Raw genomic sequence first — 17,407 nt, forward strand, 5'->3', positions numbered from 1 at the left:
CGTTTGTGCAGCCGGCGTTGCGTGGCCCCGGCACTCGGCGGCGCCGCGCCAGCTGGCTCGGCTCCGGGTCGCGGCCCCGCGGCGGCGGTGACGGGCCGGGGAAGGCCCCGGTGCTCCGAGGGACCGGCGTGGAGGCGGTTCGGGGCACCTCTCTCCGGGGTGGGGAGCCCGGGCACCTCGTGGGTGCTGCTCCTGTGAAAGGAGGAAAGACAAAAAGTTGAGAGTTGTGGTTTTCGGTTTTTTTGGTGGGGTTTTTTTTGGTTGTAAGAAACGCGGTGTGTAGAGTTTTTCTATCATCATCAGTGTTTATGAGGGATCAGAGAGGCAGCAGCTCAAGCACTGCCTGCCAAAAGCAGTCAGCAAAACTACAAGCCCAGCAGTGCTCTCTCTGCCCCCTTTCTGGGTGATTAGGAAAGCAGATTTGTGCATTAAAGATGGGTATTCTAGTGATCCTGGATCGCTGCTGCTTCATGGCGCTGAGGAATAGGTCTGTTTTGTATAGCTGTGCTGCGGCTGCTTCAGGATGAAAAGCAGCAGCCTTGGCAAACTAGTTAGAGCTGCGTACAGCCTTTGTACAACCCAGAGTATAAACGTTATATTCTTCCGTTTCAGATTGCCACTGAAAAAGAATAACTGCATAAAACATCAACATAGGAGTTACTGGTTTATCCCAAAGGCTTCATCCAGCACTGAAGAGAGCCTGTGTCCCCAATGGCAGCCATCCATGAAAGCACAGGGAGATGTACCTGCTCCCTGGAAATTCACGAGCAGCTGGAGCTTTACCAGGCCCTGAAGCATGGAACCTCTCCACCTCTGGCCAACAAAGTCTTGGTCTCACGCCAAGCCCCTTTCTCCTAAGCACATGGGAGGGACAGGGAAAATGCATGAAAAATGCGGTGAAGTGTGATGCTGCTTTGTTGAAAGTTAATCTGGCTGTTTTGAAAAGTTACTTGACTTTCAGAGCAGTATGTACAAATGATGAGGTAGGTAAGGGCTTCACTAAATAGAAGATGACAGTTCAATGGAAGGGGAATCAGGTGGAGAAAGGTTCACAAGGAGTTGGTTTTAGAGAACAACTTAATTTATCAGGCAGCGTACAAGGTTGGGAGAGGCTGCAAGTACAGAGAAGGGTCAGGTACAGGACGATCGGGGGAATTCCATTCAGAAGAAACAAAATGGTGCAGAGTACAAATTCCTGTACTGAAGGAACTTCTAAGCTGAAAGTTCCTTGGCTGGAAATAACAGGAGGAAGAAAGTCTGGGTGCCTTTGTGGGATGATGGCACGGCTAGGGGCCATTAATGTGATGTGGCCATTAACAAGCTAAATACAAGCACGAGTTGTGTTGGATGCAGTGTTTCCATAAGACAGCACATGTGGTACTGCTGTTCCCATCTCGAGTCCTGTTCTTGCCACCAGGCCCACGAGCGATGAGGTCAGGCTGGGCTGGGTGCAGAGGGTGGTTCAGAGGAGCAAGGAGCCAACCTGACAGGAGGAAACTAAAACAGGGGAGCTGGAAGTTTGCCAAATCGTGCAGCATTTAGGTATGGTCAGAGAATATGAAAATCCCTCCGTAGGTGACCCTATCTATCCACACTTAAATCCAGAGATTACACCATTGAACACCAATCATAGATAAGTTGTATAATTCAGCCAAAATAATTCAACACCATCCTTCTGGGTCTCTGTGTGGTTCTTCTTGCTGCAGTCACCTGCCAAGTGCAGCAAGCGCAGCCCTGGCTCGTGGCTATCATCTCTGCCTCGTCCTGCTGTCAGCTGGCTTCCTTCCTGCTGCTGGAGCTGCTGCACCACGGCTGCCTCTGCCGCACCTACTCCCTCGGTGCATGAGAGGTGGTTTTGCGTCTGATGGGTGCTGTGTTTTCTCTCTATGACTCGCTCCTGGACTGTAGAACAGGGGCTGACGAGTGTCCTGCCTGAGGACAGTTCTGCGCAGTGTGAGGTGTTACTGACCTTTGAGCTGATCTGGCAGAAGCCTGGTAGCCCTCAGGGATTTCCCTGGAAACAAAGCACCTGCTTCTTAACACTGCCAATTGCTTTAAAAAAGCTGAAGCTGAGCAGAGAGAAAAGTAAGTGAATCCCAAGACCTAAAAAGAGCTTGCTCTTTTCCATTTATCCTAAATGACCCAGGGACAGACTCCATATCTCTGTCTTTCAGATCAACAGAGGCATTCCCTTCTTGCATGATTTTCACTTCTGAAGTCTTCATTTCCCAGCAGGTTACTAGAAAGACGAGTTCTTTCCTCAGGAAGAGCGAGCAGATGTGACACACAGGGCAAATGCATGGCTCAGCTGTGAGCAGATGCTCTCTCTCCTGGTGTAAAGGGGGTCGGTCACTCAGCGACAGTCGAAGTCCTATGTCAGGTGTACACAGAGCATGGCCACACAAGAGCATGTCCGCTTGCCAGTGCATCCATGCTGCTGGAGGGGTGCAGTTAACACTGGTTTTAAAATGTCGGCACCCTTGTCTCTTCAGTTTATGTAACATGGTGAGCCAGAGCTCCAATGTGATCTCACTCCAGCAGCACACAGGCTGAGCGGATTTAGGAGGGTGTTTCTACACAGCGCCTGCTTAAGACTGACTTTGGTTCTGGCTTTCCTGTTTTGTTTGGTAGTGACCTTGCAAGACCACTGGGAGTGAGTGCTGGTGACTGATGCTCTCAGCCTGCAAAGCCTAGTTTCTGACTGGAAGCTGGTTTCCATTTCAGGCAGTTTTTCAGTAGATGAATGTTTATCTCCAACACTTCACGTTCCAGCTGGCAGAAAATACCTAATAAATATGCGTATCTATTCCAGACATTACCCTCTGTAGACTTCTGCACCCTGGCCCAGCCTGGGGCCTTGACTAACCCCACTGCAGACTTCTAGAGCACCTTCTGCTGGAGGCTGAGCTTCTTCCTCTATGCTGAACAAATGACACAGTGCCCTGCAACTCACACTTTCAAGCAGAAAAGGAAATGCAGTGTGCTGAAGGGCTGTGCCCTGCTGATTCACAAACACATGTCCTGGGTGTGCATCTGTCTGTGCTCAGCCCCTCAGCTCAAGCAGTAAAGTTTGTTCTGGCCCCATTTCCTTTCTGAGAGCAATTGCAACTTTCATAAGGCCATCAGGCCAAACGTCCCCTCCTTTTCAAGGACAACACCACCTTGTACAGAACTGTACGATATGCCTAACGTGGTGGGGTGGATGGCATCTGTGTGGGGTTCAAGGAACTGCTATCCCCTCAAACAAGCTACAAAACCCTTGTGTTGGTAGATCTTACCACATGTCTAAGAGCCTGTGACATTTTTTGCAACCTTCTAGCTGCAAGAGTGCACTCAGCTGTCTCGCCGCATTGCAAAGAGCCTTCCTGGTTTCCGTAGCTGTAAGACAGTTGTGCTTCTTCTCATCCCCACAGTGCCAGCTCCCCACTTCCTCAGCCAAAATGAAGATACACTGTTTCCTGTGTGTACTCTGCAGGGTATGCCTAGCAGGTGTTTTAGCTCCTCACACACTCCCAAAAGCTTTGAAATTGCATTTTATTCCCATATGAAATCACACCGACAGCTCTTCTGTATTGTTGCACTCTGCAAGGTGACTTTCCTCAACTTCTTCACATCCCTGAAGCCAAGGCACAAGCAGAGCTTGCTGTTGTTCTTTTTCCATATTTGAGTTACCTACTGAAACATCCATTTCTTTCAAAATTTTTCTTAGTAAAATGATTCTTAGTAATCAATAATTTTCCTTTTCCATTTGAAGTCCTTTCACATGCCTAGCCGAAGCAGTTTCCAAGTATACAAAACTCAGACTGTCCTCTAGGATGATGTTTGGTATCTGTGACTCTTCTCTTGGGACAAAGACTCACTCCTGTTTTCACAGCAGGGAGAATCAGGAGCCTCCTACCTGTCCACAACCTCAGCAATTCCACTGCTGCTTCTACTATCAGCTGTAGCGGCAGAAAACCTTTCAGATACCAGAGCCAGGAGCCTGGTGCTCAGGGGAAATCCTGCTGTATCGACCCGGGGATACGGGAGCTGGTGCAGCTGCAAGTTCACCCCCTACATTTTCCAGGTCCCCAGGTAACAGCAGACTCTGCTGCTGCACATTCCCCCTTGCCTTTGCAGCCCCAAAATCTTTGGTGCAGCGCTGCTGCTCACGCTGCAGTACTGCTACAGACAGCAATTTGCAGTGTTAGTCAAACGGAGCCCTGAAGAGCAAGAGGATCTTTGCCAGCCCCCCCCCCCACTCTAGCCTGGTAATGATGGAATCCAGGCAGCCTCTTCAAGGAAGGAGAAGGACCCTATCGTGTCCCTCCAAGGCAGCATCTCAAAGTGAGTCAGTAGCTCAGGGGCTTGGGACACCCGTTGCTATTTATGAGCTTCTATAAGTGATGTTGTGTGCTTCCCAGCACAAAGGAAAGCCCATGATAGCCAAGAAACCATTCCTACTGGTTTAATAGCTGGCAAGGGAGGACAGAAACCATATCCAGCCCAGAGAATCCCTCAGCTGAAGGTATTCTGAGGCTCAAAAGTTCTCATGGAAATGATAACATCTCATCGCCCTGTTCTTGTGCTTCTCTAGAGACTCAGGGCAGCTATCACAGAGATGATGCTGGGCTAAATAGACCTTTGATCTGATTTAGTTCATCTGGTTTTATGTTTGAAGGGGCTAGGCAATGAGTTGAGAAGGAAAGTGGCCTTTATTAGTAATATATATACACCCTCTGCCTTCAGGCTGTGCAAAAGACCCAGCAATAGAGTGGTATTGGACTGCCTTCTCATGCCCATCTTCCCTTCTCTTCCCCCAGTTGCCCCCTCATGATTCCATACTCCACTGCACCCCCTAGATGCATTGGGGTCTTCCAACCCTTCCTATCCTTCTCACCTGGATGCTTCTGCTTTAGCACTTCCAATGCTTGCCAGACAGCTTTCATGATGGCCGTTTTCCCCTGAGCCTGGCCAGGAGCAAAAGATCTCCACCTCTAGATCCACCTTCCTCACACCTACCTTCTCTGGCAAGACCTGCTCACTACTCTCTTTGCTCCTTTCCCAGGGCTGCTGAGAGGACACACCTTGAAGCAGGCTCTGCACTACCCTCCAGGCTTCTGCCCCTCTTCGGGGCTGCATGATTATCTCTTCCAGGGCAGCAGGGGCTTTGTGGCTGTACTTCACTTCTTTCAAGACCTCTCGTGGCTCAGCCTGCCTGTGCTAGCAAGAGGCTTGGCACAGGAAGAAGATGGGTTTGGAAATGAGAGTTGAGAAGATCCCATAGGCAAATGAAGGGCATGAAGTCTGAAGGTGAAGAAAAAGTCATCTTGTCCTCAGTGCAGCCCTGGGTGTCTGTGGCGGGAAGCAGCTATGCCTGGGGGCTTGAAACAGCATGGTCTGCTGAGGACTGGTACCATTGAAATGGCACCAGATTGCCATTCTTGGCCTGACAAAAGCCAAACCTTTTACTTTTTGGTCATGGGCAGGAGGGCCACATGGGAAACAAAGCACTGTGGCAGGTTCATATTTCATGCAGAAGTGCCCCTAAACACCTGCAAAATCCAAGAGCAGATCATTATGCATGTAGAGACAGACCTACATCTCCGGTTACTGCTTCAGTTTTTGCATCATCTAACCTGGGAGGACTTCTCTGCCTGTCATGGCATTTTTACTTCACTTTTTGTTTGGTGTGCCCTAAGTTCTGTTAGAAAGAAGGGAAGGAAGATCTATCCAATATGTGTCCTTTGGCAGCAAGTAGGCCAGTGGGCCACTGGCAGTCCCGACAGTCCAGCTCCTGAGGGAAGGGAATCCAGGATTTGGGACAATGATTATGAGTTAAGACAGTTGAGCATTACATGTTGTGCACCAACACAGGATTTGTCATCTGAGGGTCACAAAGCCCATAGTGAAGGTATATCCTGAAAAGGCCCGCATTTTGGTGTGCTAAGAATCTGTGTGCCTTACTGTAGAAAGTGGTACCTACTGGGTGATGTGGGTTCTCCTCCCTTGGTCAGAGATAACTTTACACCAGCTCAGCTATGTCACCTGCAAGCTAGCAGGGAGAGGTAGCAGGGCTTGATATGCAGAAGCATATTTATGGTTTTCAGTGACTTGCATTCTGGTTCTCCACTCCTGTGGACCCTGAGCAGGCTTGTTCTGCTGTCCTCCCTGAGTAACATCCCTGCATTGCTGGTTTTCTGCTGCCAGAGGCTCAGGGCTTTGGGAGGTACTGACTGTTGCATGGCAGGAATTGCACTTTGCTACAACCCTGCCATAGCTAAAGCTTGACTGTGCACGTGGAAAAAGGCAGGGTTTGTGCCGTTTGTACTATCACTTCCCAGGAGAGATGCCCTACAGCCCCCCTGAGTTCACTGCATTTCCCTTCCTATTCCCAAACTCCATGGTGCAGCTCAGTGCTGGCTGGAAGTGGCCAGCACCCATGACACACTGGGCAGCTCGGGCTGGTGCTTTTTCTGAGCCCTGGCATTTTTTCATGGACGTGGTGAGGAGCTCCCCTGAAACATCACCAGGAGGGCAGGGGAATTTCTTACCCAGCTCTTCTTGCTCCCCGCCAGTCTTCAGTGTGGCAGGGCTGGCTTATACTGCTGGTGCTCTGCAGTTTTGCAGCCAGCACCATTGATCTGCAGGTCTCCAAGCTCTTGACAGCTATTGAGTTAATTAAAGTTTGCACTCTCCCTTTGGACTGAATGAACTAAAACCCATTTCGGTTTGATGGAGATCTCTTCTGTGGTGCTCACTTATAGCCCTGTTCTCAGGAACACAAAGGCCTTTTCCCATCACTTTAACACTATGAAAGCACCCTAGAGTGTATGCAACTCACTGCTAACTTCCGTGGGTGTAATGCAGAAGATGATTAATCAGACATACTACTGTTTTAAACTGCTGTGGGTACTCCCTCATTTAGTTTTCCCATCTCTTTTCTCATGCTGTGTCCCCAGGCCTCAGCTATAACCCAAAATATCAGAAGATGTCAATTTTATGTTCCTACAAATATGTATAACACAGAAAACTTTATCACTCCTTAAATATAAATATGCAGCTTTTGTGTTTGACAAGTCTTCATGTCTCTGTGGAAAATATCTCTTGTTGAGAAACAGGAAGAGGACTTGGCTGATTTTGATATTTTCATGGCTTTTCCAGTCACTTTTGGTCCTCAGTGATCCCTTTTATGTATAAATTACATGTAATTTAAATCCTGAAGCTGTCCCAAAATGTGGTTGAAGTTTATTAAGAAATATAATTTATTTCAATATAAGTTAGAACATCTCATAAGAGCTGTCCCAAGGCAAAGCTCAGGTTTCTGTCCTGTCTCCAGCTCTGGGAGCTACAATCCACTCTGAAGTCCCCTTCTTGTCCATGTCACTCTTCCAGCCCCTGTCCCTCTGCTCCTTGGTCTTTTCCACTTGCTGTCTGCAAGCCACACATGCACTCGCGTTACCCACTTGCACCGGGTGCTGTTTGCCCTAGGGGGTTTGCCATGAGTGGACATATAAACTGCAACCAGCTCTGCTCCTGAAGGAGAGAGCCAATGGTGTCATGCATTTCTGTAGCAGACTTGAGAGTATCTGGATCTTGCATTTAATATTTACCAGATTGTAGATGTAATTACCAGATTATTATCATGTATTTACCAGATTTCTTTAATAGAAGAAGGATCACATAATTTCTGCTGGCAGAGCAATAAAAGCATTTAACTTCACAGGGCATTTATTTGTTTAAGGTGTTGGTAATCTTGGGAACAGAGAGGTTTGTGCTTTGAGTATCCCTGTAACACATCAGTTAATGCACAGAACAGTGTCTGCTGGCATACAGAAATCAACTGTATTTTCTACAGCATTTTAAATGATTGTTTAACAAGCGGAAGATAATGGTAATACTGTAACATAAGGATAAAGTTAATTAACAGAATAAGAGTGCCTACCAATGGATGCAGCTACAAATGCACCCCTCTCTCCACATGATGCAATGTATGGATCCAACAGAATGCTTATAGAGAGGAGAAGATATTTTCCCAATAACAGAAATCAGAAAGAGAAGCTATTTTCCTGATAACAGAAATCAGCTGCACCCTGGATGATTCTTCCAAGGTGCTGGAGAGAGCTGGGGTGTATGGATGACTGCCGGACCTCACTTCGCCATGGGTGCTGAGGATCACAAAGTTCATCTCATGTTATTTTCCTGTGCAAGTGCCATGTTTTGCAGCAAGAAATGACTTCACAGGGTCACTTAATAGGAGAAATGCAGTCACAGAGTGGGTATTTAACTGGCTTCTCTGACAGTCTGTATATGGCTGCTAGACACAGTCTTCCTCTCTCTTTCCACTGCGTTCCTACTTGATACCTTTAACCTGGCTTCTATGTTTGAACTAAATTTGGCCTTCCCTTCCTACATGAAAAGGCACATCAGTGTTCTGCTGCGCTTGGCTTACTCTCAGCCTGGTCACCTCCAAGTTCGTCCACGTGATGAGAGCCTCCTTGTCTGCTCCTACAGTTCATACTCTGCTTGGCTTTATTGCAACAAATGCCCTTCCTTGACCCTCATTTCTCAGGCAGTTCCTATATCCTGCCATGGTGCTGCCAAACATGCCCATGCCCACCCTGCCTGGTGTGTGGGCAGGGGCAGGACCCACCAGGCTACCCGGCTTCCCACTATCGTCCTACCACACCAAGCAAACACGGGTGGTGGGGAGCACCTGGCTGTCTGCAGTGATGCTCTGGGAGCACTGCCAATGGCTCCGTAGTTTTTCTATTCCAAGTAAGCATCTTCCTCTAATTTCTGCACACATATATAGACCATAAAATTAATGCTGAGGTATCTAAAGCTTTATTATGTCACACTTGTTCTTATTTACTGCTGCTACCAGAACAGTGATTTAATGCCGTAAATCTAGTGGTGAGTTTAAGAACGGCTGTTGAGGATTCCCATTACTTCTGTAAGGTGCTATAGGAGTTATTTTCAAAGCACAGGCAGCTCACAGCCAGTGAAAAAGGACTACGTGGTGTTTCCCATAAAGCTTGGTTTCATTACATGTCATTTTGTCAGACCTTAAACTGCTTGGGCTGAAATTTCCCTTAGCTTATGCCTGCCTCTCTGGGCTGCAGGGGAAGGTGGGGAGGAGAGAGGAAACTGGAGTGTAATGAAAAGAGGAGGGATTTGGGATTTTGGGGGGCAGGCACAGATCTGGGGAGCAGTATTGTTTGGGGAGGAGGTGCTTGGCCAAAAGGCAGCAGTGGGCGAGCACAGCCCTGCTGCAGGCTCAGACCCTGTGGGGTTGCATGAGGGGTCCAGCCCTGGGGAGTGACAGCATGCAGGCAGGGGGGCCAGCAGGCATGAGGCCAGTGCTTGGGCAGAGAGCAGCCCCAGGGGAGCTGGAGGCAGGGCAGGGGCCGAGGGAGGCAGGACTCACGGGGAGGGATGGGAGGGTGAGCCTCCTGACTCCCCTGTGTCCAGCGTGGGGCCATGTGCATGTTCCTCTGTGGCAAACCTTTGGGCTCCGAGGCACAGCGACCCTCTGGCATCGGTGCAGGACCATCTGGTGAAGGTCTGGTTTCACCCATTTGTTTTTCAGGCTGGGAAAGGGTGTGCAAGAAACTGCACGTGAGATGGTGAAGGGTGTCTGTTCAGGCCCAGGTGTCTCTCCAGGGACTTCCAGTACACAATGGCCTGCTAAGTTTTGCATTAGAGCAAAACTGCATTACTCAGTGGTGGGAATCATGCTCTGCTTAGTGCATGGGTTAAACACATGCTGGCCACAGAGCTGTTTGTTAATTGACCCTGGAGCTGGTACTCCAGCTGCTTTTGAAGTACCCAAAGGTTGGGTTTAACTTCATTGGCAGTACCTGCCATTGCAGCGGCTTCTCAGCCATGTGGTTTCTGAGTTATTCTGGGATGGTTTTTTGGGGCTGTTGCACACCAAGTTTCCCAGCTGTCCAGGAGATGGCAGTCCTGCATTTGGACAATGTGTGCAACTGGTCCCCAGACGGCACCAGAGATTTCCTGAAGAGCCGTTTGAGGCTTGCAAGGAAACCCAAGTCATAGGCTGTACATTTGGCTCTGTTGGGGAAGGAGAAGGCCACATTTGCAGGGACTGATGGTTTGTCCTATTCTGTGAGATACCAAAACTGGGGCGGTGAGCCATGAGCAATGAGGACAGTCTGTGCTCAGCAGGCAAGTGTTCCTGGGTACTTATTAATGGTGCAAACCTCAGCAATGGGATGGTGTCACTGTCAAGGAGTTATCACCACAGATGACCTGGAGATGCAGGGTCCATTGCAGCTTCAGCTCTTCCAGGTTTGAAGGCTTTAATCACAGTCAGATGAAAGCATCCTTGCAAGGATTGAGCTCACTGTAATGGAGCCTGACCATTGGCTGCCTCTTCCCATGTGGAGCCATGGCTGGTGCCTTTAGCATTCAAGCAGGGCCTGTGTGATGGGAACCATCATCACTGCCAAGCCCTGCCCCTACCAGGAGCCCCATCTGTCCCCCTGCTCACCACTCACAGCCCTCAGCTGCTGTCATCCTTCCTCTTAGTCCTCATCTTCCCTCGCCTTCACCAGCATCTCCGAGTCACATTTGTCCTGCCCAGGGCTCTCCAGCCCCTTTCCAGCCCAGCTCAGGGGCTGTGCCCTCTCTCCATCTCCTGTCCTGCGCTCGTTCACCTTTCTTGCCCTTTGGTCTGTGAGAGGTGACATTCTCAGTGGGGCATTTTTCTGCTCAAAGGAGGAACAGCAGAGCTGAGCAACGGGCACACTTGCTGGGAGGTGCTAGGAGCCATCGTCGATGCATAGCCCTTCACAGAGGCTGCTGGAGATAACCAGCAACAACTTGGGATCTAATTCTGGGTTACTGCAAACTTGTCTTTGGCATTACAGATCAGGAGGCACTTAAAATTACTTTTACACTTGGGATGATGGCAAATGATCTATTTGCTAAGCAAAACGTTGAACCCGTCAAGGAAATCCATCACTGAACCCATCTCAGTTCTCTTTCAACAAGGGACAAACAACAAACACGTCAGTCAATGCCACCTCCTTGGGCACAACCTGATGTGCCTCACCTCCTAGGTGCCTGTCCTGGGCTGGAGCTTCAAAATTCTTCGTCCCTTTATTGTTGTCCTAGAAAGACAGTCATCAGTGTTGGTGTTAGTGATGTGGTGCTGCACGGAGCACCTGCAAAGAGACTTCAGATCATAAATACACTGCAAATAGAGCTTCTAAATATGGAGACAGCTGGGCCCAAGGAGAGTCAACCAAAAAGTGCATCTTCTCCAGTGAGAAGATTCCTGGCATGAGAAGCCAGCTAGAGAAAGGTCTGACCTTCAAAGCAAGAAAGGAAACTTCTTGGGGTTATTTTTAGAGTAGAAACAGAACTTTGTAGTGGAAAGTGCTGTCACAACGCTCTGCTCAGCACTCCAAAAAATGATGGTTCCAGTCATGTTGCAGAGCCATAAACTCCTTTGGGAAATGAAGCCTCTTCATCCCTTTTCTCTTTAAAATCACATAAGCAATTCTAAAAATCCCCCTATTGAAATTCTTTTCTTTAGTAGATGCTTTGTAGTCTTTATTCTTTAAACTTTGCAAATGTTTATGGTTATATAATACTGTACTGAAGTTTTCAGTTATTTCTGGGTCACTTTTCTACTAAAGGATGGAGAACTTTGTTGTTCTTCAAACTTTTGCAACCCTAAGAGCTTCTTTTCAGATGTTTGTGAATGTAGAAGACCGGTGCCTTTACATCATAGCTGCCAGATGCCATCTCAGTATGAACAGGGAAATAAATCCATGTACAAATGCACACCTAAAAACCTCCTCAGACCGGATGCTGCAGAAAACCTTTTCAGCATAAAATATTCACATTAGTTGGGGAATTAATTTGTTATCTCATGATTCTTTTGCAATCTTAGGACAAGAAGGCAGCCTGCTCTCCTGACCAGCCAGTTCTTCCTTTGATGGCTGTCTCAGGCTGAAGACTGTTTAAGAAGCACTGGCACTTTAAAAGGCTGTTTAAAGATGTACGTATAGAAAATAGAAGTGTTTGGACTCTTTTGAAACAGCCTTCCACTCCTGTTAAACCCTGGTGGAACTAAGGGGATTTATCTGAGAAAATGAATTGAATACAGGGAGAAGATAAAGCTGCGTCTCTGGGGATGTTCTCAGATTTTCTCTCTTCAGAGACAAAAGCAGAAGTTTTACAAGTCTGGAACATGTGTGTTTGGAGAGTGAGTTTGAGGAGCTGGTGACCCAGAGGAGCAAGGAGCCACCGAGCAGTGGGAGAGGTGACACGTGGGTCTCGCTGGGCTGGTCGTGCTGCTGGTCAGGCTCATGGCCAGGCAGCGCAGAGCGGGGCCTCGCACCCTGGCTTGCCTGGCCTGAGGGTACCTGGGGAGATGCCACACCGGTGATGTTCCCGGCAGCTTCCAAACACATACTTTGACTCGGAGACATTTGACCAGCTGGTTTGCAAAGCCCTTCTTTGGGTCACTGACTCCCTCCCTTGATGGACCTTTAGTTACACAGGATCCCTGGACACAGTATCCTGCTGATCTATCGGCTCTTCTTGGGATCTGCACTTGAAAACTATTTCCTCTTGTATTCCTACACCCTCAGCAATGATGTTCCTCAGTCAGCTTCCCCATCCCTCCCATGACCCTTCAGACCTCCCAGTTACCCCATCCTGCTCTTCTGGGCTGGTGGCAGCACCATGGCCCTCTGGCAGCAAGGCTGGTGCTCGCTCTGCTGCCATCACTTTTATGGGTGACTGCAGCTTGGCCTGAGGACCCTGGCCCAGCTCGGAGCCTGTGAACACTGGAGCCCTCAATGCTTGCACCAAAAGCTGCAGGCTGCAGCAGAAACCCCTGCTGGACAGTGAGTCTTGGTCTTGCAAATGGGTGTTGCACCTTGCTGAAATGGGGGTTTGATGGAATGAGATGCAGGCCCAGGAGTAAGGGGGATTGCAAGGACCCAATCTGCTCTGCTGATGGAAAGTCCTGCAGCTGCTCTCAGAGCTTGTCTCTGTGCAGGGCTTTGCTTAACTCTGCACTGGTGTAAAAAGGGGTATCTTTCTCTGGTTCATGCCTCATCTACACAAAATTAGAGGACATTTGGGACCTTCTGGGGCCACTTGGCCTGTTACCCCAGCTGTGGGTTTCCTTCAGAAGGGCATTTCAGTCCTTTTCTGTGAGTCTTTTTTTTCTCCTCCTTTCCCCTGCCCTGTGACTCTCTGCAAGGAAGACCTCTGGTTTTGGGGAGGATTCATGGACTAGCAGAAGTCAACCCTGCCCCAAGTGCTCCAAAGTCAGGATGAGCCTGAGTTATCATCCTAAATGCGACTTTGGTTGCATGTGGTCATGATGTGCTTCTCCCCTGCACCCCAGGTAGCTGTCAGGAACCAAAATCAGGACTTGCCCTCCACCCCAGTGCCCACTGGACAACACAATGCCAGGCTCAGCACCGGCTCCCTGGGCATCGTGCAGGCAGGAGCCACCATAAATAAAGCAGAACCTGTGAGCAGGACACAGCCCTTGGGCAGGTGGCTGAGGCTGCCACTGTGCTGTCCCCACCGATGCTCCCTGGAGGGTAACATGGGCTCCCACCATGCTTCACATTCAGAGCTGCAGGCAGCTGATGGCCTCATGTCTTTCAGATAAAAAGGAGAGAGCTGATTAATCCTGGAGCTAGAAGAGCCACAAAGAGGGGACTTCAGGGAGGATTTAGTTACCAGTGGCCCAGATACATCAAACTGTCTCCTGCATAAAGCGATATCCCATTAGCACTCCTCTTTGTGCAACACAGCTTATGTTACTTATCCTATAGATGACTGACACTGCTTTGATATATTCCAAGGAGACTGTGCTAAAGTTTCTGTCACAGTTTTCCCTGACTGATTTCAGTCAATCACTTCCAATGGAGACAGCCGCCTGCCTGGTGGTGAGGTGATGTCCGTGTCCCTGCCAGGCAGGCAGGATCCTGGTGGTGTGGGCAGAGCAGCACCTGATAAGCTCACAGGGGTCCAACTGTGGGAAAACCCCAACCCCATCATGTGCCACGTTTCACACAGGGCTGCCGGGGGATGTCCCCAAACAGCATCAGCATCACTGACCTTCTCCCAGTGTGGCAGTGAGCGCTGCCTGACTCCTGGCTCATAGCAGATCCCACGGAGACACCTACAAATACTCTTTCTCTTTGCTGCTAGCGGCAAAGCATCCCCAAGGTGTGTCAGTGTCACCCCTCCATTTCTGGCTCCAGCCTGAAGTTAAACCAGCTGGACTCCAGTTTCTTTCCAACATCAGCGAGCTGTTGAACTGGACCAAAAGGCTCCGGCTTTACTCCATACCTGCGAGCCTGGAGCATGTTTTTGGGCTGGTGGTCTTGCTCACACAGGAGGGGCTGTCAGCAGCCTTCCCTCTGAACAGGTGTGTGCTGGGGGTAGCACTGTCCCTGGTACACCAAAGTGCCAGTCCTCAGGTACTGTTTTGAGGGACACTGCAGTAGATGGCCAGCCCAGACACAAATATACATACTTAACATATTTTCAGTCGCTGTTTCGCTATCAGAGCCAATAATGCCATCCCCGTTATGAGACTTCAGTAGCTCCTGAGCCAAGGGTTCAGGGCTGGCACCACAGCACAAGCAGCCGCACCGCAGAAGAGTGCAACAGCCAAACCCTGCTCAACAGCTCAACCCCAGCCCTCCCAAATTCCTGGCCAGGAAATACCTGCTCACAGCTGGGTGTCACCAAGGGGAAATCCTGTCTTGGGGTCAGTCACAGCTGTAGGGCATCCTACAGGTGCTGGGGCCTCTTTTGTACTCATGTGGACAAGAAGTAGGGAGCTGTGGCCACCTCTACTCCTGGAGGTGGCCTTTGCACCTGACCATAGCACCTTTCCTTTGGCACCCGGTCTCTGAGATGAGGGTCCTCTCCCCTCTCTTTGCTGATCCCTACTTGGTAAGAAATTGCTCTGGCCTAAAAGAAGTATTTTTTATAGGCTGGGGAGTGGGCAGAGAAGCTCCTCCATATGCACTGTGTTTCCATGACCAGGGAATTGAGAGGAGCGAAGAGACACCCATCCTAGGGCCAAGTCACACAGCTCTCATTGTAGCACTCAGCATTGGCCAAGAGGAGACAATGTCAAGCTGGTGTTTAATCAGTTTTCCCTTTTGGGGAGGCTTGGTGACCCCAGATAATGGACACGGTGCCTCCTTCTGGCATGGTGTCCTGCCCACCCACCACCTCTCGCCACTGCAGGACTGTGGGGTTAGACCATGATGCTGCTGAAACCATCCCAAGGCAAGGGCTGGCTTGGAGGGGACCTGCAGGCTCCTGACATGCGGGAACCAGGATAGGGCAGTAATTCCTGCAGTTGGGGCTTGGCTGAGCCCAGCCAAGCCTGCAGCCATAGCCAAATTATTAGGACAGGATAGAAAGAAAACTTGCTTTGCTGCCTAACGCCTGGGAAGGTATTTCATGAGACAAGTAGCCTTGACCTCAAAAAATTTCCTATCCATGGGCAGAGGGAAGAGGATGCTGTAATTGTGTGTTGTAGCACTGTAAAGCAAATGATGTTCTGCTGAACTGATAAAACCTGGCATCCACATAGCTGTGGGGCTACACATACTGTGAGTGCATATGAAAATTCACTGGCTTGAAAGTAAAAGGGTGTTAGAAGTGCCTCTTTGGAGGATGGCCCTGGGAAGATATGAAGACATCTGTATCATCTTATTTCTTCCATCCTTGGGTTTGGAATACAAAGGATTCGTCTGGAGAGCTGGATTTTACCAATAATGCTGGAAAACTCAGATGTCCTTGTGTTTCGTCCCTGTGAATCTGTCTCCCTGCAGTGACCTTGTGCATGCTGTGCTGAGGGGCAACGCTCACGAACCTGGCCAAGGGGATGGCTTGTCCCCTTGTGGGGAGAGCGCGGCTCATGTGCAGGTGTTGAGGACACCGGGAAGGTACCAAAGCTCAGCACAGCTGTTACATATGGATATGAATAAGGGAGAAAAGGGGTTATAATTAGAGAATTTGACTAACATTTTTAATTTTAACTCCAATAAAATTCCCCCAAACAGCTCTTGTCACACTCAGTCCAGTGCGAATGCTACGTTTCAAAAGCCATGTTCAAACCTGTCTCTGCTAAAGACTGCCCATGATATCTGTGTCTACACACTGTGAACTCCTCGAGCCCGTTTTCTCTGAGGACTTGCAGTACTTGCAGTGCACAAAGTGGTGATGAGATCAGCAATGACCTGCCCTACCTGCAAGGTGGCTCCTGACAATCCCAGCCATTCCCTCGGCTGAAACTTCATGGATGCAGAGTCCACGTGACAGATCAGGGAATCTCCTTCCCCATCAGGGAAGATCAAGCGTTAAATCATCACAGTGGTTTAAATTATCAGTGCAGAGGTACCACCATAAAAGCACTTAATTTCATTCTTAGCTTGCTAATCAGTTCATCTGTGGCAATAAAGTCCAGGTTTTGGAAGATAAAGCATAATGAGCAGCATGCCTCTCCATCCCTGAACCCGCTGCGGCTGTTTGCAGAGCGGGCTCCCAGGTTTCAGTTTGCCGGTGGCTGGAGGCAGCAGATGGCATCGCTGTACAACACGTCTGCTGCTCGCCAGCAGCCATGAAGCCATTCAGAGGATTATATTTCTTGGTCCACGCTTGCTAGTCATTAAATCCCTCCTTTTTAAGTAATTTCTTCCTCAATGACAAGTTTACACACCGGTCCAGTGCTTATGCCTATCTGTTTTCACTCCTGTGCCAGTCAATGGTCACATTGTGTCTTGAGAGAATTTAGGATGAAATCAGGACATTGCAGGTAGGTGACATGTAGTTATATTGTACCTGCCGTGTCTCACGTTGTCCTTTGGGCTCACAGGGAAGCAGAAGACATGCTCTGAAGGGGAGAGAGGAGCTACCCAGACACGGGAAGGTGCCATGCTGGGTTCCCAGGGGAATGAGACACCAGCCCTGGACATCCCCTGTCCATAGACAGCCATGGGGAAGGGGCTCTGCCTGCTGACAACCGTGAGATGTTTCTGTCTCATAGTTCAGAGCAGGACCACCTCACACAAGGTCTCTCTGCCCATTCCTGTCCCCAGCTGCCACCGGGGCTGCAGGGTGGGGTTTTCTGCCAGGTGGGTGTCAGCATTGCTCCCCGTGGCATACCCTGATCATCTCTGGGTGCCTCTTCCCTCCCTGCAGAGCACCACAGTCACAGCCAGGAGGGGCGGGATGAGCTGCAGGAGCCTTGTTCACATGATGAGGCTTAAACCATCAATGAGATGGGAACCCAAGGCCCCTTTCCCCCAAAGAACATGGAGATAGAGTGTATCAGGTGTTAGAAGAATTTCTTTCTTGCCCATATTCAGACAATATAGAATCATAGAATCATTTAGGTTGG

The sequence above is a fragment of the Haliaeetus leucocephalus genome, unplaced genomic scaffold (genome assembly GCF_000737465.1).
Source record: "Haliaeetus leucocephalus isolate CR32 unplaced genomic scaffold, Haliaeetus_leucocephalus-4.0 Scaffold136, whole genome shotgun sequence".
NCBI classification, from domain to species: Eukaryota; Metazoa; Chordata; class Aves; order Accipitriformes; family Accipitridae; genus Haliaeetus; species Haliaeetus leucocephalus.